The 25,360-nt window shown below is 40.9% G+C and overlaps 1 protein-coding gene across 4 annotated transcripts in view; it reads right to left on the reverse strand.

Annotated features, from left to right (window-relative positions):
• The window catches only part of LOC140188244 (casein kinase I), a 145,777-nt gene that overhangs the window by 112,952 nt on the left and 7,465 nt on the right, over window positions 1–25,360 (reverse strand). Inside the window, exon 2 of one of the 4 annotated variants that reach the window (XM_072244336.1) lies at window positions 17,201–17,251. The exons of 2 other annotated variants lie outside the window; for them this stretch is intronic. The gene's annotated coding sequence lies outside the window, so the exon portion shown is untranslated. Of the gene's footprint in view, window positions 1–17,200; window positions 17,252–19,555; window positions 19,606–25,360 lie in introns of all 4 variants that reach the window. One more of the 4 variants, XM_072244337.1, reaches the window with a different exon arrangement.

Here is a 25,360-nt window from a genome sequence, read left to right on the forward strand (position 1 = left end):
ATACAATACCCTGACTGAGAAATATATTACTCTTCCTTCACTGCTGCTGAGTGGAACTCCTTCCAACAGCTTTGTGGGTACACCCACACCTCAGTGTGTTCTTGTAGTAGTTCAAGAGGCTGATTTTCAATGGCAATAATGGATGGGAAATTCACTGTGAGAACAACTTCCAAAGCTCACCTGCCTTGAATCAATAATAAAACACAAATACAAGAAAAACACTTGTTAAGATAAAGAACTCTGGCATTACCACAAAGCAGAAAATTTGGGTAATGCTGTGCACTGACATCAGTGTTGGTAATAACAACATGCATTAAAACACCAATCAATGCAATTATGGCAGAACTCAACAAGTAATAAAAATACACTCAGAAAGTCTGGAGAATAAAACCAAAAACAAAACACATTGCAAAAGAAAAGGAAACAAGTTTAAAATAAAAAATATTTTTGAAATAGTTGGAACTGCACTCTGCTGAGTTATTACAATGCAGAGATTTGGCTTCTGCTTTTACATTTACCCCACAGCACAGGAATTTTAGAAGTAATTTCTGCAATTTCAAATCATTAGCTGAATGAATTCTTTTGAGTAGTATTTCCCATTGTGGTTCACATTCCAGACAGAATGAGTAGATTCATTTCAAAGATGGCCTAAAGGCTCACCTACCCCAGACATTTTCCAACATCCCTTAAAACTTCAGTACCCTATGAAATATTCACTGCTGACCATTGAAGCTTAATCACTGACCTCTTTGGGACATTATGAATATCTGGATATAAATACTCCTGACTGCCATTCTCTACTTTCTTATTCTTTGTTCGATAGATGAGAAGTAGACTGATTATATGCCAATAGATTCAATGCACACAAAGCAAATGATTAGATTCCAAACCTTCAATATAAAATATAATTAATCTCCAAAATACACTGCACAAATGCAATGCAGATATGCAGCAAGACTCTCCAAGCTTTAAATCTTCAAAGGCCTCAGAATCAAATTTAAATTTTTATTATATCAAGTACTGAACACTCCACCTTAGGAGAGGTGCAAGCAAGGTTTGAAGAATAAACTGACGATATTAACCAAAGTTATCCTAGACTTTAATTATGCAGATAGAATGGAAAGACTGGGATTGTTCTCCTGGAATCATATTTCTTTAAACCACTGACAGATGTCATGAATTTGTGGTTTTGCAGATTAGCAGAGCTGAGCTGAAAGAAGTTTAATTAGGGAAAAGATAAATGGATTTTTACCTTTTGATTCACAACTTAGACAGTTAGAAAGTTCTTCAAACCTGAACCAAATAGAACTTAATGTACAACAGAATTGAAGAGTCAGAGAAATTCTCAGGACATGTCAGGAACAGCTTCTTCTCCTCCGCCCTCACATTTCTGAATGGACCATGAACACTTCTTCGCTATATTTCCATTCTTTTTGCACTACTTTTTAAAATACACACTCACTATAATTTATAATTTTATTATGTATTGCAATGTACTTCTGCCGCAAAACAATACATTTTATGACATATCCCAGTGAGATTAAACTGGATTCTGATTCTGAGGAATGTCAGAATCAGGTTTAATATCACAGGCATTTGCTGTGCAATTTGTTGTTTTGCAGCAGTACACTGAAATATATAAAAAACTGGAAATTACAGTAAGAATTATTAATTAATTAATGGCTCTAAGTAGACAATGGATGCGTCCGGTTTAGGACTCAACTGGGTGTGGAACAGCGTCGGCTGTGGCTGAATGAGCTGATTCTTGAGTGGCAGTCCTTAGCACAGCTGCTGCACACGAAGGCTGATGGCTGCGGCTGGGTAGTCACTGCCTCAGCTTTCCTTCGCTCTCTTCTGTCCGACCACAGTCAAGTTCGTTTTTCGTCTGCACTGGTAATGCCTGTACGTACAGCCTGTCGCCAGGTGCAGCGATTTGCAGCTGTCTCTTCCCAAGTGTCCACCCTGGTATCAGCAGACTTCAGGTCATGTTTACAAACGTCCCTGTAACGCAGCAGTGGGTGCCCTATGGGCTGGGATCCTGCAGCGAGTTCTCCATATAGGATGTCCTTAGGGATGCGGCCATCCTGCATGCGGCGGACGTGGCCAAGCCAGCGCATTCGTCGCTGTGTGAGAAGGACATACATGCTTGGCATGCTGGCCTGGTCCAGGACGTCCTTGTTTGGCACGTGGTCTTTCCAGGAAATGCCCAGGATCCGACACAAGCACCACAGGTGGAAGCTGTTGAGGCAGTGCTCTTGGCGCAAGTAGGTTGTCCAACTCTCGCTGCCGTAGAGAAAAGTACTCAGTACGCGGGCTCTGTACGCTGCAATCTTGGTGGCTGTGGTGAGTTTGTTGTTTTTCCACACTCTCTTTGACAGCTTGGCCATAGCAGCGGTGGCTTTCCCTATTCGCCTGTTGAGCTCTTGATTGAGGGACAGATGGCTGGAGACTGCCGATCCTAGGTAGGTGAATTCATCTACCGCTTGCAGGGTATGGTCGCTGATGCTGATGCTGGGGGCTTCGCTGACGTCCTGGCCCATGACCTCTGTCTTCTTCAGACTGATGGTGAGGCCAAACTCTTGGCAAGCATGTGTCAGGGAACTGACTCGCCTCTGGAGACCAGACTGTGTGTGTGACGTCAGGGCAGCATTATCAGTGAAGAGTATCTCCTGGATCAGGACCTGACGCACCTTAGTCTTTGCTCTGAGGCGTGCAAGGTTGAAGAGCTTGCTGTCGGACCTGGTGTGTAGGTACACTCCATCATCAGATGTCCTGAAAGCGTACAACAGTACAAGGGAGAAGGTGGTCCCGAAGTGCGTCAGGGCAAGGACACAACCCTGCTTCACTCCGCTTTGGATGGGGAAGGGCTCTGAGGATGATCTATTGAATTGTACTGTCCCCTGCATGCTGTCATGGAAAGAGGCGATGAGATTCAGCAGCTTTGAAGGGCATCTGATATACATATACAAATTAAATACGTAATGCAAAAAGAGAGCAAGAAAAGAGAAAAACAATAATGAGGTAGAATACATGGGCTCACTGTCCATTCAGAAATCTGATGGTGGTGGAAAAGATTCTGTTCCTAAAGTGTTGAGTGTGTGCCTTCAGACTCCTGTATTTCCTCCTTGATGAAAACAGTGTATGCTCTGGGTGATAGGGGTCCTTACTGACAAGTGCTGCCTTTTTGAAGCATTGCTTTTTGAAGGTGTCCTCAATGCTGGGGAGGCTAGCGCCCATGACGGAGCTGGCTAAATTTACAACTTTTTGCAGTTTTCTCGATCCTGTGCAGTGGCCCAAGCATAAAGCATTACTTTAAGAGAATACTCTGACACAGATTTACACAACAATTGTAAACACAGATAATCAGCAAAGGATGCAATTTTGCTGCAAGACCGAGGACAAGATCTAATGCAAGTGGTTAGACAGAGTCCAATAGTTTAAGAATGGTTAACAGCCAGACTATTGCTCCAATACTTTTGGCCACCAAAAAGTTATGCAAATCCTGTTAAATTCTCCGGAACGGCCAGAGACTATCGTCAAGCAGTTCACACACTGTGCGAACAAGAGGCTTTTTGGACCATATGAACCAAAGTTAAAGCACGTGTACCATCAAATTAACTCAGTGTCTTGTCCTAGGCAAACACCTATCAAATTAAAAGATTCTGGTTACACTTAGTCAGCTACATGGGGCATGCCACATCATTTGCATACCCAACAGACTGATGAAACAGATACTCTTTCTAGGCTCTCTAATGGAAAGAGTTTACAGAGCAAATAGATTTGAGGATGAATTTAAAGTTTCCTTGTACCTATTTCCTGGAAACCTCTATTACATGACAGTCCAAAGTGGCAAAAAAGCCTTAGGGCTGGTATTCAGAGCTTCAAGGCCTGTGTTCCAAATACAAGAAGCTCTACATACCAGCGGAAGGAGCACCTCAAACGAGTTGCTCATTGATCCTGTCACCCAACTCTTCCACAGTTCCCACAAAATTAGAATGGAAGCAAGTCACCCTCAATCATGACGAGCTTAGAAAGAATACCTGATAAATACACAGAAGCTATAGCTACATAAAAAACAGTATTCAATAAACAATCATGACAGACAGATTAAATTGAACACAGTGTAGAAATACTTTAATGGTGAACCAATTACTCCCAAAACTATTTTTTTTAAAAATCACACTTTCGTCACTTAGAGTACTACAATCTGATTTTAAAAACTTCTAAAACTATTTTAAATTTTTGAAAATAAAGTCAAAATAAACAAGTAATAGGATGTCAAATCATTCCTTCAAATACTCTATTACAATACACATTCAAAGTAAATTTATTATCAGAGTACATGCACGTATGTCACCGTATACTACCTTGAGATTTATTGCAGGCATTCACAGTGGAAGAGAAATACAACAGAATCAATGAAAAACTACATACAAAGACTGGCAAACAACCAATGTGCAGAAGACAAACTCTGCAAATAAAAAAAAATGTAAATAAATAATATTGTGAACATGAATTGCAGAATCCTTGAAAATTAGTCTGTAGGTTGTGGAGTCAGTTCAGTGTTGAGGTGAGTGAAGTTGTGCTGGTTCAGGAGCCTGATGGTTGAAGGGTATAACTGACAAGCTCTGTTGTGGTCATTTGCAGATTTCAGCAGCATTGGATGGCTTAAGTTTTGTCTCTTATTAAGTGGCTGCATCTTTATCTTATATGTGCTATGTGTGCTTTGTGCCGTGTATGACTGTCGGTACTGTGTTCAGCACCTTGACCCCGGAATAATGCTGTCTCATTTGGCTGTATTCATGAGTATTCATGTCTGGTTGAATGACAATTAAACTTGAATTGAACTGAACTGAACCTGTAGGTGTGGAACCCAAGGCTTCTGTACCTCCTTCCCAATGTCTAAATGCATTAATTCATTTCAAAAATTATAATAATTGTCACAATTTAATTGACCTTAACATAAAAATGTGTTGTGTAATATCAAAGGAATTCAATTTGAGAATTTAAGCCCATTTGAAAAATGTAACACCACCCTTTCTTAATTTGAGGTTTAACTTGCCTGTTATTTTTGGGAAATTAGACCACTCTGCATCCAGCTAAGACACGCGTTTCATTCAGAAAGACAAAACTCAACCAAAATAAGAAGTCAGCACCCACTCTCTTCTTGCTGCTGCCACCAGGGAGGTACAGGAGGTTCAAGACCCACACCACCGGGTTCAGGAACAGTTATTACCCCTCACTTGTGGCGCATGGCCAAGTGGTTAAGGCATCGGTCTAGTGATCTGAAGGTCGCTAGTTTGAACCTCAACTGAGGCAGCGTGTTGTGTCCTTGAGCGCACATTGCTCTGCTACGGTGCCAAGCTGTATGGGTCCTAGTGCTCTTCCCTTGGACAACATCAGTGACATGGAGAGGGGAGATTTGCAGCATGGGCAACTGCCAGTCTTCCATATAACCTTGCCCAGGCCTCAGTCGACATCGAAAATCGATGGACAGCCAAAGGAGAAGAAGATTACCCCTCAAACATCAGGTTCTCGAACCAGAGGGGATAACTTCACTCATCCCAACACTGAACTGTTCCCACAACTTATGGACTCACTCTCAGGGACTCTTCATCTCACGTTCTCGATATTTATTGCATACTGATTATTTCCTTTTAAAATTTCTTTTCTCTCTTTTTGTATTTGCAGTTTGTCATCTTTTGCACACTGGTTGGTGAGGTCTTTCAATAATTCTGTTATGTTTATTGGATTTATTAAGTATGCCCAGAAGAAAATGAATCTGAGGGTTGTAAATGATGACATACAGGTACTTTGATAATGAATTTACTTTGAACTTTGGACATTCTGCAATCACAGATAGACGGAGAAGCAGTCAGATATCCTTCTGGTTCATAAATGGTGATCAGTGGAATCAAGGAGAGGATTAGATTCATTTGCTCTTCCAAATACAGTACAGGAGGCAACAAGAATCTTTTAAATTGTATTCCAAAATATAATTCTGTGCCATCTGAGGATTACAGAAAACAAGGTCAGAGCTACATAATGAATCCTTCAACCACAAACTGCTAATTTTTAAAAATATTTTTATTCTTCTTGCCCAAGGTACTTGAAAAACGTACACTTGGATTTTGTAAAACTAAATTCTTTTAAAAAATGCAGGTGTTGAAAATCTGAAATAAAAACAGGAAATTCTATAAAAGCTCCAACTCAAGCTGCAACTGTGGAAAGAGAAACAATGTCATGGTTCCCGGTCTGATAGACACTTCATCTGAACTGGGAAAAGGAGAAAACCACTCTGAATCAGTGAAGGGGACGGAGGCAGCTAGAACAGAGGAAATATCTCCAATAGAAAGAGTCCAAATTTGTTAACGTGGTAGTCAGAAGCACATTATAATTCATTGTCTGTGCTATATGTTGCTAATAGCGGGACTGTGGGATATGCCTAGAAGACCATGCGTAAGTATAAAAGAATGAGCCAAAATTCACATACCAGAAATACTAATTCCTGTTTCTCCTTCCACATATAGTGCCTGTCTTGTTGAGTATTTTCAGCATTTCCTATTTAACATTTGATTTAACGGTTCCTGTAGCTTATTTGAAAGATGGTCGCTAATTTGGCATGTGGCCAAGTGGTTAAGGCGTTCGTCTAGTGATTTAAAGGTTGATAGTTTGAGCCTTGGCTGAGACAGCGTGTGTCCTTGAGCAAGGCACTTAACCACACATTGCTCTGCGACGACACTGGTGCCAAGCTGTATGGGTCCTAATGCCCTTCCCTTGGACAACATCAGTGGCATGGAGAGGGGAGACTTGCAGCATGGGCAACTGCCAGTCTTCCATACAACCTTGCCCAGGCCTCCCCCTGGAAACCTTCCAAGGCACAAATCCATGGTCTCATGAGACTAACGGATGCCTATAAATAAGCAGCCCATACAAAGTGAGGTTGAATTTATTGTGTATTGCTCAGGTAACTGCTGTTAGGCACACAGCCACATCAGGAACAGAAAATGTTGCATTGTGTGAAAGGTTTCTTCAGTATCTAAAGTTGTACTTCTTAAGGCATAGAGGGGTAAATTTCAGTGAAAAGGACTTTATTCAACCCCACCCACCCCAGCCTCTATCCAAACAAAACATGCAGTACTGACGTGGGTTTGTTCACTTCATTACATGTTATTCACACATTAGTAAAATCTCTGATGTTCATTAATGGAATATCTTCTGCAGAGTCTGGAGTCAAACACAAGATGAAGCACAAGGAGTTCTTTAAAGTGTTTCTTCCTGTCCCTTTGCACCATTAAGGAACTCAATCAATATGCCATATTTAATATATGATTGTACTGTGACTTTTTTTTCCTTGATATAGTACATTTTGTTGTGAAGCAGTATCATGCAGGGGCCTGGTCTAACTCCTGAGCATATCCTAGTGCAAGACACCCACCCAGAAAAGACATCAAACATGTTTCAATTTAGGCGGTGGGCTCAGTCCACTATCAGTGCACTAACTACAGTTGAAGTCAGAAGTTTACATACACCTTAGCCAAATACATTTAAACTCAGTTTTTCACAATTCCTGACATTTAATCCTAGAAAACATTCCGTCTTAGGTCAGTTAGCATCACTACTTTATCTTAAGAATGTGAAATGTCAGAATAATAGTAGAGAGAATGATTTATTGTATTTCAGCTTTTATTTCTTTCATCACTTTCCCAGTGGGTCAGAATTTTACATACACTTTGTTAGTATTTGGGAGCATTGCCTTTAAATTGTTTAACTTGGGTCAAACGTTTTGGGTAGCCTTCCACAAGCTTCTCACAGTAAGTTGCTGGAATTGTTCCATTTCTCCAGACAGAACTGGTGTAACTGAGTCAGGTTTGTAGGCCTCCTTGCTCACACACGCTTTTTCAGTTCTGCCCACAAATTTTGAATCAGATTGAGGTCAGGGCTTTGTGATGGCCACTCCAATACCTTGACTTTGTCGTCCTTAAGCAACTTTGCCACAACTTTGGAAGTATGCTTGAGGTCATTGTCCATTTGGAAGACCCATTTGCGACCGAGCTTTAACTTCCCGGCTGATGTCTTGAGATGTTGCTTCAATATATCCACATAATTTTCCTTCCTCATGATGCCATCTATTTTGTGAAGTGCACCAGTCCCTCCTGCAGCAAAGCACCCCCACAACATGATGCTGCCACACCCCATGCTTCACAGTTGGGATGGTGTTCTTCAGCTTGCAAGCCTTACCCTTTTTCCTCCAAACATAATGATGGTCATTATGGCCAAACAGTTCAATTTTTGTTTCATCAGACCAGAGGACATTTCTCCAAAAAGTAAGATCTTTGTCCCCATGTGCACTTGCAAGCTGTAGTCTCGCTTTTTTATGGCGGTTTTGGAGCAGTGGCTTCTTCCTTGCTGAGCAGCCTTTCAGGTTATGTCGATATAGGACTCGTTTTACTGTGGATATAGATACTTGTCTATCTGTTTCCTCCAGCATCTTCACAAGGTCCTTTGCTGTTGTTCTGGGATTGATTTGCACTTTTCGCGCCAAAGTACGTTCATCTCTAGGAGACCGAACGCATCTCCTTCCTGAGCAGTATGACAGCTGCGTGGTCCCATGGTGTTTATACTTGCGTACTGTTATTTGTACAGATGTATCTTCCGGCGTTTGGAAATTGTTCCCAAGGATGAACCAGACTTGACATCATTTTCTGACCTCAATCCGACAGAAAATTTGTGGGCAGAACTGAAAAAGCATGTGCGAGCAAGGAGGCCTACAAACCTGACTCAGTTACACCAGTTCTGTCTGAAGGAATGGAGCAAAATTCCAGCAACTTACTGTGAGAAGCTTGTGGAAGGCTATCCAAAATGTTTGACCCAAGTTAAACAATTTAAAGGCAATGCTCCCAAATACTAACAAAGTGTATGTAAATTTCTGACCCACTGGGAAAGTGATGAAAGAAATAAAAGCTGAAATACAGTAAATCATTCTCTCTACTATTATTCTGACATTTCACATTCTTAAAATAAAGTAGTGATCCTAACTGACTTAAGACAGGGAACGTTTTCTCGGATTAAGTGTCAGGAATTGTGAAAAACTGAGTTTAAATGTATTTGACTAAGTGTATGTAAACTTCTGACTTCAACTGTACCTATCAGATCCCATGGGAAACTTGGGAATTTACTTTCCAAAGTTTTAACATTGGGGTGGTGGGGTGGAGATACACCTTTATCAAACTAAGTGTAAGGCGCTTCTTGCACCCGCTAGCCTGTAGGTCACCCTTGGGTAAGGTGTGGCACCTGCTTCGCTCCACCTCCTGATCAGGGTCACGTGAAGCCATGGGAGAAAGTGGTGGATGGTTGTATGAGCAGCTGGTGCATAACACAAGTCCTAGTTATACAACCACTGACACCACTGCCCAGAAGGATGCAATGGCAAACCACTCCTGTACAAAATTTTGCCAAGAACAATCATGGTCATGGAAAGACCATAATCACCCATGTCATACGACACAGCACATTACGAACGAATACTTGGGGCGGGGGGGGGGTGCGGAATGAATACTGGAGATAAATACAGGTCCTCCACAGGTTACAAATGCCTAATTTATGTTCAACCTGTACAAACAAGCATTAGAGAGACCAGTAGCATAGGGTTTCTGGCTGCTGCAAGGCTGCAGGCATCTTCTGTTGTGCTGTAACTATTTGCAGCAGTTTCTGAAGAGTTGAGTTAATTGCCTGGGATTGACTGCATTTACTTTATTTAGAGAACAAGCCCTTCCAGCCCAGCAATCCACCAATTTAACCCTAGCCTAATCACAGGACAAATTACAATAAACCATTAGTCTACTAATCAGAGAAAACTCAACAAGCACACAGGAAGGAACTTACAAGCTTAGTTACAGAGGACATCAGAAATGAATTCTGAACTCCAATGCCATGAACTTGTGCTAACTGCTAAGCCACTGTGGCGCCCTTGGTTGGCCTATTTTAATATATTACCAGGCAGCCACATTTCCAGCTTGTGAACTGTTCTGTGTAATGAAGAGATCTCAGGAACGGGACCCTGTGGTGACCTGGGGAGGACCTAGACACAAACAATATGCAACAGACAAACTGTGCAAATACAAAGAGAAAAAAAACACAAAATAATAAACAAATAATAAATATTGAGAACATGAGATGAAGAGTCCTTGAAAGTGAGTCAAGGACAAATTGGTTGTGGGAACAGAAGTTGATCATAATTATCCCCTTTGGTTCAAGAGGCTGAAGGTTGAGGGGTAATAACCATTCCTTAACAGTAATAACTGAGATGCAAAAGAACGTTTTTCTCGCAGCTGATGGTGAATCATGGAGTGCTGTGAAGGCTGGTTAATTGGGGGAATGGGGGGGGGGGAGAAATTGATAAACTTTTGAAAGATTTTGGAATTAAGAAATGTGAGCACCTATCACAGAAGAGGTAAAGAGCCCGGGTCAGAGCAGCCACGGTCACCTTGAATGACACTGCAACCTTGAAAGACTAAACACCATTAACTTACTAAGATGAGTCCGATTTACAAAATGATCTTCCACTATAATCAAGTGACCTACTTGAAATACATGGTACCAAATACCAACAATGAATTTCCATTCACAAATTTACACACAGTGAAAGGACCTGAAGTCCTGATGAAGGAATCTTGGCCTTAAATGTTGAAAGTTTATTCCTCTCCACAGATGCTGCCTGACCTGATGAGTTCCACCAGCACTTTGTGTGCTTACGTAATGGAATACTTTACACCAATGCACTCTTTCATATACAGGAATGATTGTACCAATTTTTAATAGTTTTTGATATAAAAAACGATTTTGTATGTTGTGGAAATTTCAAAGCATTCACAAACTTTGCTGGTTTGATAACCATCTTAACATGTTGTTGAAGGTTTCTTCAACTTCATGGGTGAGGCTTTACCTGCCCCAAGCTAGCATTATATATGACAAAGTCCAACCACTAGGTGCAGCGTTATTTTTAGCAATGTGGCAGTTTGGGTCAGCAAGTCAACCCTGAGGAAACCTGGAAAATGCAAAATTGTATTTACCTTTGAGCAAGTGGCAAGCTCAAACAACTTGCAACTGACAGCAAGTTCTGGCCCATTAATGTAAGAGACATGGTCCTCCAATGCATTCTTCTTAAACACAATTTAACAGCATGTCCATAGTGTTGTAGGGTACAAAGACACTTCTCCATAATATGTTTACCAAATGAAATCACAAAAGCAGTAATTTCGTTCTGCATGTACTCTACATAAATAATACTCAACACCATAGATTGTGCAATGGAAAGAACAAGGTTTTCACCATCGATTACTAATCAATTGAGACATTACAGTCACTTGTTATATTTGCATGAAGGGATGGAATACATTGATTCAACTGCTAATTTTGACAAACCGATAGATGTGCAGTGGAGAGTATATTGACTGGCTGCTTACAGCCTGTGATGGAAAATCAGGCAAAAGAACTAGCGGGTTCGGCCCAATACATCATGGATAAAGCTCTCCCAAACATTGAGCACATCTACATGAAACTCTGTCATAGGAAAGCATCATCATCAGAGTTCCCCATAACTCAGGCCATGCTCTCTTCTTGCTGGTACCATCAGGTGGAGGTACAAGAGCCTCAGGAGCACCACTGGGTTCAAGAACAGTACTAACCCTTAACCATCAGGCTCTTGAATAAATAGGGATAAATACACTCAACTTCACTTGCCCCATCATTGAAATGCTCCCACAACCAATAATCTCACTTTCAAGGACTCTATCTCATGTTCTCATTATTTATTGCTATTTATTTATATTTGCTTTTGCAGTTTTCTGCACCATGGTTGATCCTTCATTGATCCCATTATAGTTACTATTCTATGGATTTGCTGAGTATGCCCACAAGAAAATGAACGAGGGTTGTATATGGTGACACATTTGTACTTTGAAAATAAAATTTACTTTGAACCCCAGCTTTACAAACAGATTGAGGATAATCAAACTATCACTGAGATTTTATCAGGATGAATTTTAAACCCTGTCTAGCTTATTTTCTATGATTTCTCAATCATTCAATTGTAATCTTGGCTCCATTCTTCTACTAATAATTACCAGTTCTTTTGTCAAAGAATTTCACTGTGAACCAAAACTTACTTAGAGCTTCAGTGGGGTTGAACAAGTTGATGCATTCTATGCCAAATGTGTCCAGACCCAGGGGACAGCATTACAGAATAAAGACAGACATTCAGGGTAGATAAATCTGTTTGCCCACTGGATGATGCTGTGGAGATTTGCCATGTTCAAGACAGATTTATAGATGTTTAGATATTGGGAGGGGGGGGAAGAGGGGTGCAGTGAAAGATTTGCTTTTAATGTAGGAAGGTGGTGCCAAGTTTATAGGATCAGTCATAAACACAAATAATTCTGCAGATGTCAGAAATCCAAAATAACAAAGCGGGCAGTTTTAAGGTGCTTGGAAGTAGGTACACAGGAGATGTCAGGAGCGAGTTTTTTAAAAATATAACGCAGAGAGTGGCGAGTGCGTGGAATGGGTTGCCAGTGACGGTGGTTGAGGTGGATACAATAGGGCCTTTTAAGAGACTCCTGGATAGGTATATGGAGCTTAGAAAAATAGAACGCCATGGGTAACACTAGGTAATTTCTAAAGTAAGTACATGTTCGGCACAGCATTGTGGGCTGAAGGTATTGTACCGTAGGTTTCCTATGTTTCTAAAATGCTGGAGGAACTCAGCAGGTCAGGCAGCATCTATAGAGAGGTATAAAGTGCTGAATGAAGGGTCTCGGCCCGAAAAATCAACCGTTCATTCCTCTCCACAGATGCTGTCTGACCTGCTGAATTCCTCCAGCATGTTGTTTGTGTTACTAAAGGATCAGTCATGATTTTATTAATTGGTATAGCAGGCACAAGGGCCTAAATGATTACAGGTACATTGTTTTCTTTGCTTCTCTACCAAAAGTACTGCTATCGTCAAGAAACACATCCACAGCATTATAAACAGAAACCGGCAGGAAAAGAACCCCAGCAACTATGCTGTTATTACCACTTATGCATATAGCTCTTGAACCAGTAGGGATAATAACTTCCCTCACCTTAACAATGAACTGTTCCCACAATCTATGGACTCACTTTCAAGGGCTCGTCATCTCATTCTGAATACCTATTGTTGTTTTGGTCTAGCAACACACATCAAAGTTGCTGGTGAACGCAGCAGGTCAGGCAGCATCTCTAGGAAGAGGTACAGTCGACGTTTCAGGCCGAGACCCTTCGTCAGGACTAACTGAAGGAAGAGTTAGTAAGAGATTTGAAAGCGGGAGGGGAGGGGGGAGATCCAAAATGATAGGAGAAGACAGGAGGGGGAGGGATGGAGCCAAGAGCTGGACAGGTGATAGGCAAAGGGGATATGAGAGGATCATGGGACAGGAGGTCTGGGGAGAAAGACAAAGGGGTGGGGGGAACCCAGAGGATGGGCAAGGGGTATAGTCAGAGGGACAGAGGGAGAAAAAGGAGAGTGAGAGAAAGAATGTGTGTATAAAAATAAATAACGGATGGGGTACAAGGGGGAGGTGGGGCATTAGCAGAAGTTAGAGAAGTCGATGTTCATGCCATCAGGTTGGAGGCTACCCAGACGGAATATAGGTGTTGTTCCTCCAACTTGAGTGTGGCTTCATCTTTATTGTAGAGGAGGCCGTGGATAGACATGTCAGAATAGGAATGCGATGTGGAATTAAAATGTGTGGCCACTGGGAGATCCTGCTTTCTCTGGCGGACAGAGCGTAGGCGTTCAGCAAAGCGGTCTCCCAGTCTGCGTCGGGTCTCGCCAATATATAGAAGGCCACATCGGGAGCACCAGACGCAGTATATCACCCCAGCCGACTCACAGGTGAAGTGTTGCCTCACCTGGAAGGACTGTCTGGGGCCCTGAATGGTGGTAAGGGAGGAAGTGTAAGGGCATGTGTAGCACTTGTTCCGCTTACAAGGATAAGTGCCGGGAGGGAGATCAGTGGGGAGGGATGGAGGGGACGAATGGACAACGGAGTCGCGTAGGGAGCGATCCCTGCGGAAAGCCGGGGGGGGGGGGGGAGGGAAAGATGTGCTTAGTGGTGGCGGAAGTTACGGAGAATAATATGTTGGACCCGGAGGCTGGTGGGGTGGTAGGTGAGGACCAGGGGAACCCTATTCCTAGTGGGGTGGCGGGAGGATGGAGTGAGTCTTGTATTTTTGTATTTATGTGAATTCCCTAAGGAAAAAGAATCTCAGGGTTGTCTGTGGTGACGTACAAGTACTTTAATAGATTACTTTGAACTTTTTGAAAATTGGAGAGATACTGAGAGGGAAGATACTATTTTCTTTCCATTAATGCTGCCTGACCTGCTGAGTGCTTTTTTTTTCCGTATTTTCTGTTTTTACTTCAGATTTTCAGCATCTGCATTTTTAAATTTTCATATCCACAGCATTAACCAGTCCTCTCATTCTTTATCCAGGTTATTATTTATGCACAAGTATTGGCATGAACCCTGAAACTGGGGATAATATGTCCTTCGGGCAGGTGGGGCTCATCAGCCTTGGAGACAGCGTGCCTAGGAGAAGGAAAACTCTGATTCTAAACCTCCACTGCCTTGTGGCCATACCCACCCACGGGAAAGGCTTCGGGAGTAAACCCCAAGGAAGAAATCAGGAGTCGGGTTCCCTAAGGCAGATTGATGTCGTTTACAACTTCACTCTGGCAACCTCTGCGATGACACTGGTGCCAAGCTGTATCGGCGCTTGCCCTTCCCTTGGACTACATCAGTGACGTGGAGAGGGGGAGCCCACTGCATGGGCAACAGCCAGTTCTTCAAATCTTCCTGCCCAAGCTTGCACCCTGGAGAGGACACAGTCCACCAGAGGTGCAAACCTATGATCCCCTGGGATCAACGGCTGCCTACTAATGCCCTCATCAACAATCCAGACTTGCCACCCCAGCAGCTTTTACTTACATACTGGATAACATACCCCTGATCCAACAAAGATCAGAAAGCTTGCTTTAGCAAATTAAATTCTACCACAATCAGATTAAGTAATCTGGCACTGATCATGAACTGGATGCGTATGGTACGTAGCTTGGGGTGTTCAGGAGTTCAATTCCACAGCAGTCTGTAAGCAGAGTGTACATTCCCCTCCATGACCTGCAAGATTTCCTCTGGGTGCTCCACTTTCCTCCCACAGTCCAACGACATAATGGTTAGAATGTTAGTTGCTCATTGTAAACTGTCCTGTGATTAGGCTAGGGTTAAATAGGTGGGCTGCTGGGCGGCGCGACTCTTTGGGTTGGAAGGGCCTGTTCTGTGCTGTATCTCTAAATAAATGAATATTCTGCATTCTGTTATGGTTTTTCTCTCGTACTACCTTGACGCACTAATGCAATGAAATGATCTGTATTGAAAACAAAGCTTCTCACTGAACCTCCGTACATGTTATAATATAAACCAGTAGGAATAAATGGAACCATGCACAAAGATGTTACAGACCCAGATTTCAGATATTTAACTGTTCACTGAAAGAGAAATGAGACACCTTCAGTTATCCTCATTGCACTACAGTGCAATGTATCAACTTTAAAGCAATTCTGTCACCAATTTATTTTATAAAAATCTACAGCAACTTAATTTCTTCCCATTGCCAAAGAGAAGTTTTATTAAAGGTAGGTTTGAGCCAACACTCATCTATATTTATGAATAATTCAGGAATAAAAGCTGTACTTGCTAATGAGAATATCACTGATCACATAACCACACAATCTGAAAAGTGGACAATGCTGCAGAGTTCAGCCAAAGTTGAATATTTATAAGAGTAACACACATATATAGACAGACAAAAATGTTGGAGCAACTCAGCAGGTCAGGCAGCAGCAATGGAAAAGAATAGAGTCGACATTTCAGGCAGAGATTATTCAGAAAATTTGTAATTCAAGTCACACAAAGAAAGGGACTTAAAGTGCACGGCTTTCTTTTCTGGCCGTTATGAAAATCAAAAGGACAGTAATGAGCTTTACTTCTACCCACTATGATGAGTAAATTCAAAGCTAAACAAAACTGTCCATTATCTCTAAATTAGAATGATATTCTTTGACTTTACCTACGCAATTAAAAATTTTCTCTTTAAATCTATAGCAATGAAAAGACACAAGGCCTATCAATACAATTTTAAATGGGAGTGCCTTCAGCACCAAATGAGAATCAAATATTTCGTAAACATTGATTGACGACTGCAGTATACTTTCACTTGCTAAACAAGCATCCACAGAACTTTATAAGAAATATGGCACATACAGTCCAATGCTGGATATAAATACACTTGAAAGAGTGCAGAGAAATTTATAAGAATGTTGCTGGTACTTGAGGACCTGAGTTTTAGGGGAAGGTTAAAATAGTTATTCCCTGGAGCACAGGAGAATGATGGGAGGTTTGATAGAAGTATTCAAAATTATGAGGGCTACAGATAGGGTAAACGCAAGGCTTTTCCCACTGACGTTAGATGAGACAAAAACTAGAGGACATAGGTTAAGGGTGAAAGGTAAAATATTTAAAGGGAACAACTTTACTCAGAGTATGGAATGAGCTGCCAGCGGATGTGGGTTCCACTGCAACATTTAAGAGAAGTTTGGATAAGTACATGGATGGTATGAAGGGCTATGGTCCAGATGCCGGCCGATGGGACTAGGCAAAATAACAGTTTATCATGGACTAGGTGGGCCAAAGGGCTTCCTTCTGTGCTGTAGTGCCCATGGCAGGCAATTGCAACATTAGTGAAATCATCTTTGATGACCATACTGCCAAAAGACTACCACCTCAATAGTAAACTTAATACAAGTACAATATTGCGAATGAAATTGCGATTCAACTTGGTACCATCTCAATATACCAAGCTGAATCTCAGTTTGACCCATAAATTTGTAAGATTACAGTAACCAGTCTCAATACCAACAATTGTCAGGATACAGTTGACAAAACCATAAGAAAATAAGTATAATTTTCTAATGAACTTCTTTAACCTTGCAGATTGAATGGAGATTTAATATGTCAATTGGTCCTTTTCTCTATATGCAGGTCACTGCAAAAGATGTGGCAATTCCAATTCATACTGAAAATTCAACTTAAAAAAAAACAGGGAACAATAGTGTACTCACTTATTCCAATACTTCTATCTCAGATGAGTCATCACAGCAGGAAATTGAGCACTGGGGTGGGGGTGGGGGGGGGGAGAGAAAAGGTAGGGAAAGAGGAAAAGTGCAGCAAAAATGAAGTTAGCTGCTTTGGCAAAGAAGGGAATTAAATAAATACATGATGCAAATATTTAAAAGTGTATGTATTTACATCAAAACTAAAGCTTAGTTTCAGCAGCATCCTGACATGGAGAAAATCAAAACCTTATGTGCAAATCCATTATTTTTTCATATAACCAAAGACAAATGACATTATACAGGTAGTATAACCCATCCTTTCCAAGTCAAGTTTATTGTCATTTAACTATATACACGTATACCATCAAATGAGACATTTCTCTGAACCACAGTGTAAAACACTGTAGAACACATGACGCTTAACTTATGAAAGTAAGAATAAAACCTACAGATGGATTACACACAAATAAAATGGATAAATTAAATATTGTAAGGTACAGAAAAGTGACACTTCAAGTGCAATGCATCAGGGAGTTCAGAAGCATAACGGCCTGGGGGAAGAAACTAATTCTCATCCTGACCATTCTTGTTTCTATGTATCAGTCTCCTGCCTGTTGACAGAAAGTCAGAAAGGATGCTGTACGGATGTGTGGGATCTTTAATAATATTAAGGGCCCTGCATACACAGCACTCCTGATAAATGTCTCCGATGGATGGTAGGGAGGCCCTCATGATCCTCTCGGCAGTTCTCACAGTCCTTTGTAGGGACTTCCAGTCCCATGCTCTGGTCCAACATAGTCTTCTCAAATCAAATCTAAACTGTTGATAAAACCTTTACAACTGCTTTATTCTCTTTGAGAATCAGTTAATATTAACTTTAAAATGTCACATTCTAATAGCCTTTCACTCCACATAATTGGAAAATAATTTAACTTCAAAAATATATATCGTTTCACATGCATCCCAAGTTTGATATTGTCAGAAATTAGATATTTATTATTAATTGCAGGGATTCATAAAGTTGCAATTTTCAAAATAATCAAAAATGTTAGATTTTGAATAGGATTTATGAGAGCTCCAAATTTCAGAGCAAACCAAATATTGTATACAGTTTGAGACATCATCATTCCCATTATCAAAAATGAAGACCCAAGATTAAATTTATGTCAGCAAAACTGGGAACATTCTTTCATTCTAAGCCATCACATTGTCAGATATCATTCAGTCTAAACAATCGCCTGGAAAATTCTAACATAGCAACTGGGAAAAATAGTTTTGAAGAGGATAAAGCTTCATCAGGAAAGTTTTGAACATGGCCAAACTGCTTTACACATTGACGCATTCAAAAAGTACTAAATATTAAATTCCTTGCTCTTTTGGATTGAATGGTATTTTTAACTGGAACACCATGTCTGGTGACTGAGGAAGACTAGCCATTTTTATGGTTTCTGCCACTTTATTTTGTAATATAAACTTTCAAACAATAAAGTAGTTACAAAGTGAGATATAATTAGCAAACTGAATTATAAAAATTCTAAGGACTTGTGGTTAATTTTACTAAGTGACTCAGATGTTCATTCTGCTTGCAACCATAGGAGAAGTAGTACATGGGATAGTAACACACAAAATTCTGGAGGAACTCAGCAGGTCAAGCAGCATCTATGGATGAGACTGATGAGGGGTATCGGTTCAAAGTCAACTGTTCATTCCCCAGAATTTTCTGTATATTACTCTGGATTTCCAACATCTGCAAAATATTTTGTTCACTTGATCATATTAGATTTTAAGTCTGAATGGCTTTTTTATGAACTTGTTAAATTTCCTTTTACTGTAATTATCAAAATATCTCAGGCACTATTAACTTGATCTGGTCCACACTGAATGGGCCACAAGTGGCGAGAGAAAATGAAATAATGCAGGCAGTCTTGGCAAGTTGGAAGAGTCTGGCAGAACGCTATGGGGCTGCAAACATGATGTCACTTTTCAAGAAAGAGGAGGGGTAAACCAGGAAACTGCAGGCCATTTCCAGTCAGCCTCACACTGACGGCGAGGTAGACAATGAAAACCATTATTGTGATTAAATATAACTTCATTCCGGTTAATCATGGAAAGAACGCAAGGAAAAAGGCAAATAATGCGTGAGAGTTAATTGTTGCTTTGTATCGGCTGGATGCCTTCTGAAAGGCCAAAGTGCTATACAGGAAGCTGTATTAGAGGATGGAAGCCCCTGAAAATGTGGTTATTGTTGATGTGAAAGGGATCAGAGCACAGTGGAGGAAAGATGCTTTTTTAGCCTGGGTGGTTTGCTTGGGATCAGTGATTGGTTCTTTATTAACACAGAACACACAGTGCGTAACTTACACCCCAGGTGTAGGGACCAGCGTATTTAAGTTTGCCAAATGTTGGATAACCTGCAAAGGAATAGACAATAATGAGAATTGTCATCCTATTTCAAAACTGGATTGTGAAAAGGATAGAGGCACAGCAATTAGGTGAAGTAACGTACTTCCGGGAGGTCTACACTATTAATAGTACTATAAACTTACTTGATTTATTTAGTTTCTGGTCAGGAGTCAGTTGGAGTGGAGGAAAATGTTGGTCACAATACTTCTGAATAGATAGAATGCTCCTAGAAGAGGTAAGCATATGCTCAGGATGACAGGTTTCAGCTGGGAAAAACCAACAGCCAGATGGAAATAACACTACCCTCTCTGATGAGTTATTGATGACCAGAGATCATATTCATAATCACTGGCTAAAGATTTAGAAAGGAGGTGAGAATTTTTCTCTCTCCAGAGCATTATCACAATCTAAACATTTCTAATTGTAAAGGGTCTGCATCAAAATTGGAAGCTGAAATTTTAAAGATTACAATATTAAAGACAAAAAAAAAAGCAAGGACAAACTGAAGCATGAGTCATAAGCACAAGAAATTCTGCAGATGCTGGAAATCCACAGCAACATACATAAAATACTGGAACAAGAACGTTTCAGGCTGAGGAATGAAAATGGGTCCCAGACTGAAGCTTTGACTGTTTGTTCATTTCCTTGGATGCTGCCCGACCTTCCAGCATTTTGCGCAGGCAGCAAGAGTCACACAGTATGATGGGCCCAATGATCGGTGTATGTTTCCATATATAAACTGCAGTGAAAATCAGCCTTTAGATTGAAAAATTAAATTGCTTCCAAATGTTTTTCTCAGAATTATAAACAATAAAAATGCATCTTTTGTTAAACAACAGCTAAGTTCAAAGTAAATTTATTATCCATGTATATGTCACTATATACTACCTTGAGATTCATTTTCTTGCAGGCACTCACATTAAATATTAAAAAAACACAACAGAATCAATGAAAAAGCAATGCGGGCCTACCTTTTAACTTCATATTTCCAACTTAGAGATCCTTGATTAGCAAGGACATCTAAGGTTACAAGGAGAAGGCAGGAGAAATGGGTCGAAAGAGGGCAACTTCTTCAGAGTAGGGGAGCTCCCAACATTTATGCCATGGGCAATAACATTAAGCAAAGGGCCTTTGGACCCCAGGTTAGGAACCCCTGACTCAGAAGGTGGTAAGAGTGTGGAATGAGCTACCAGTGGAAGTGGTCTTCGTGGGCTCGATCTCAACATACAAGAGAAGTTTGGACAAGTACATGGATGGGAAAGGTACGGAGTGTGTGTAGGTTCACGGGACTAGGTAGAATAATAGTTTGCCATGGACTAGATGAGCTGATTCTGTGCTATAGTGTTCTACAACTCTATGACAGGGACGGAGCAGACTCAATGGGCCAAATGGCTTAACTTTGCTCTCATGTCTTAAGAATTTAGGACACCTTGAACTTTTAAACCAAAGACCAACAAAAAAATGTTAATGTTGAGTAAAGGTATTTATTTATTTATTAAGTGCAATCGTGAACAATAGCCAGATCAGAAATGCTGATCAAGTCAACTAGTTCCCAAAGAGAACTCCGATAGGCCAATCAGATGGTTCACCGCTGCTCAGTGATAGAACACCAAAAAAAAAATCATATGTACAATTAAGAAACATTAAAAAATAGTAGAAAATAGTAGAATATGAAGATAAAAAAGCTCAAAGATCCTGATTAATAATTCATATTTCATGTTCAAATAGTTAAGAGCTAAAATGCCAAAATTCTCTTCAGAATTATAAAGGAACCAGTAATGTTTATATACATAAGAAAACTATTCAGCTTTACCTTCAAAGGGCTTAGCTAGACAAACAACTGAGTCTGCTGAAAATGTCTACCAAATAATTTAAAAGGAATATTTTTTGAACAAAGGATAAATTTCATACAATCTCTCTCAGCACAGGTGCACTACAAGGCTGTGTGCTCAGCCTCCTGCTCTACTCGTATTATACTCATGACTGTGAGGCTAAGCATAGCTCCAATACCATATCAAGTGATGACACCACTGTCACTGGCCGAATCAAGGGTGGGTGACGAATAAGTATATAGGAGGGAGATTGAAAATCTAGCTGACTGGTGCCACAACAACAACCTTTTACTCTATGTTAACAAGACCAAAGAGATGATTATTGACTACAGGAGGAGGAAACCAGTGTCTAGGAGCCAGTCCTCATTGGGGAATCAGAGGTGGAGAGGGTCATCAAATTTAAATTCCTCGGGGTTATCATTTCAGAGGATCTGTCGTGGTTCTAGCATGCAAGTACCATTATGAAGAAAACACAGCAGCGTCTCTAATTTCATAGAAGTTTGCGAAGATTCAGTATGTCATCTAAAACCTTGATAAACTTCTATAGATGTGCAGTAGAGAGCATATTGACTGGCTGTGAAACACCAATGAGCTCCTATGGAACAGCCTACTAAAAGTAGTGGATATGGTCCGAAAAAGTCCAGGAACACCAGCTGACTCATGGAAGAGACCAGAGACAAGGCACATGGTTATGAATGACTCCATCTCGAAGCGGCAGGGAAGATTGAAGCATTGAGGTGAATGCGGAAGGGGTCAGCAACTGGATTGGCATGTTCAGTCCCAGGTTAGCGGTCACTCTTTACGGAAGGTCCGAGTTTGTGCAGCTGCTCTCTTCATATGCAGACGAAAAGCAATTTCCCATATTCTGAGATTTATGTGATTATTACACAAGACTATTTCGGTTTCCTTCAGCTTTTTGGCATTTTCTTTCTTGTGGACGTACGGCTGGTGGGTGATGTTAATTTTTTGTGTAAGGAGGGGATTGGGGGTTTGGTGCTACTGTTGCTGTTCTTTTCTGCGAGCGGGGGGGGGTCACTGATTGTTAATACGGCTGTTTTTTCTGTGGGTGAGAGGGAGACTTTGGGGTCTATAAGATTTATTTATTTTCTTTTTCGTGTTGGTTTGGGGGGGGTAATTGATGTCTTTTCTTTCAACACCACCCATAGTCTTTCTATATTTAATGGCTATCTGGTGGAGACAAATAGCGGAGTTGTATTATATTGCATACTTGTAATGAAATTAACCTTTGAAGGACCCCCACCATCCAGGCCATGCTCTCTTTTCATTGCTGCCATCCAGTAAGAGGGACAGGAGCCTCAGGACCCGCACCACCAGGTTCAGGAAGTTATTACCCCTCAACCATCAGGCTCTTGAACCAGAGGGGATCTCTTCACCCAACCCATCACTGAACTGGTCCCACAACCTATGGACTCACATTCAAGTATTCATCATCTCATGTTCAATACTTATTGCTTATTTATTATTACCTTTCTTTTTTTTATTTGCACAGTTTGTTGTTTGTTTTGCACAATGGTTGTTGTCTGTCCTGTTGGGTATAGTCTTCGATTGATTCTATTGTGTTTCTTGTATTTACTGTGATTGCCCGCAAGAAAATGAATTTCAGGGTTATGTATGGTGACATATGTACTTTGATAATAAATTTACTTTGTATTTTGAGTAAGCCACACATGAAAAATTGAATTTATTGAACATTCAAGACTGATACAGGATTTCACCTCTACTTTGACAGATGTAACCTCTATTTTCTCCAGTTACCCAATTGCTCAGCTAATGCCTCACAATTTCAGCAAACATAATCTCACCATCAAGTACCTACACAGTTTTAGCTTGCAAACTGGTGTAAAATACATTGCAGTTTCAAGGATGTGTACACGTCAAGTGAAATTGTAATTTTCACTAGAGACAATTAAAATGTCCTTCATTAACCAAGACCAAAAAAACACTATTGATTTTCTTGAGTCTATTTTTGTACGTTGGAGGCAAAAATCCATAGCATTTCTTTTGCACAGATACTAAACCATAGCAGCAGAGAAAAATATTCACAGGGAGTTGTTGCACTCGGTACAGAAGAAAATTGTTTTGTTTAGGAAATCTTTTTCCTGCAGGACCTTGGGCAACTGAATTATAAAAAGACAAGGCGTTCACTCTTCCAACAATTACAGGTGCAGAGGCAAATTTTGACAAGTATTGATTCTTACATAAAATTTCATCGAGATCTCAAATATCTTAAGTTGTTTTCACTCCAGTAAAACATAGCCTCAAAGCTCAGAAATCTTAGTACTATCCTGGATACCATCTTAGATTTTCTGCTGAGGCTTCACCTTAACACATCTATTTGTTTTCACAAGCACACAAAAGATACCTTTGCATTATATGAAAGATGAACACTCAAATTATCCATGGCTTATCTGGCTAATAAGGCATCCCTTAATTAAACTATCTTGATCATTAGAACTGGGCCACCAGTTCTATCTTGCCACAGTGGCTAAATCTGATTGGCTGTGAAGTAACAGAATGGGCACAGACTAGGACTTTATCCCCTGGAATGTAGGAGACTGAGGGGTGACTTGACTGAGATGGGCATATTGAAGGTGAAAGCACAATCTTTTATCTCCAGAGAAGGGGTGCTAAATACAACTCTTCCCTCTTCTAATCCTGAGTCTGGCTTCTTGCTTCTTCATCCCACCTGCCTTCTAGCTTCTCCTGGTTCCCCTCTTCCTTCCCTTTCTCCCAGGGTCCACTCACCTCTACTATCAGATTCCTTCTTTTCCAATTATCACATCCCAGCTTCTTTCTTCACCTCCTTTCTCCCACCCACCTGGCTTCACCCATCACATTCTAGCTTGTCCTCCTTCTCCCCTCCCTGCTCCTTTATTCCGGCACCTTCCCCCTTCCTTTCCATTGCTGAAGACGAGTCTCAGCCCAAAACGTCAACTGTTTACTCACTTCCATGGATGCTGTCTGACTTGCTGAGTTCCTCCAACATCTTGTGTGTGTTGCTGTGGATTTCCAGCATCTGCAGAACCCTGTGTTTCACATTTATCTATGCTGCCACCATTAAGGATATGTGCTCACAATGCAAAGTTGCCCCTATCCACTATCTCAAATCACAGGTATACCAGGGCACCCTGTAGGTTACTGGGTTGACTGCTCGTTGTGAATCATTCCTTTTCATAGAATCTGGGAGAAGTGCATTCATTATTTATTTAGAGCAGGGGTTCCCAACCTTTACCATTAACTCAGGGGTATGTGAACCCCAGGTTGGGAACCCCTGATTTAGAGATACTGCACAGAACAGGCCCTTCCAGTCCACCGAGCCACACCGCCCAGCAACCCACTTGTTCAACCCCAGCCGAATCACAATGACCAAGTAACCCGCTAACTGGCATGTCTTTGGACTGTGGGAGGAAACCGGAGCACCCAAGGGACACACACAGACACGCACGCACATGGGGAAAATGTACAAACTTTCTTACAGAGGATGCCGGATTTGAACTCTGAACTCCAACACCCCAAGCTGTAATAGTGTTGCGCTAACCACTACGTTACTGTGGTGCCCTTGAGGGAACGTGGGAAAAACAAAGCGGAAGTAATGTAGAATTACGGTAAGTAGGTGGCTGATGGTCAGCATGGACTTGATGGTCTAAATGCCCTGTTTGTGTTGCACGACTGTTTACTCCTTTGCTCTGTTGCACCTCCTCAAATGTAATACCTTGTATTCCTCTGTGTAACTTCTAAGTATTGCTTTTCTACCCAACTGACCAGGACATTTGTATCTTCAAGTCTAAAGTGTTCCAGCTGCATTCCAGCAAACTTCTTTATTGTGCTTCGTACATTTACATTATACATGCAGATACACACATATACATTAAAATATAAATAAATGGGTCACGGGATGGAGATACGTCTC

Source organism: Mobula birostris, chromosome 26 (genome assembly GCF_030028105.1).
Source record: "Mobula birostris isolate sMobBir1 chromosome 26, sMobBir1.hap1, whole genome shotgun sequence".
Lineage (NCBI taxonomy): Eukaryota > Metazoa > Chordata > Chondrichthyes > Myliobatiformes > Myliobatidae > Mobula > Mobula birostris.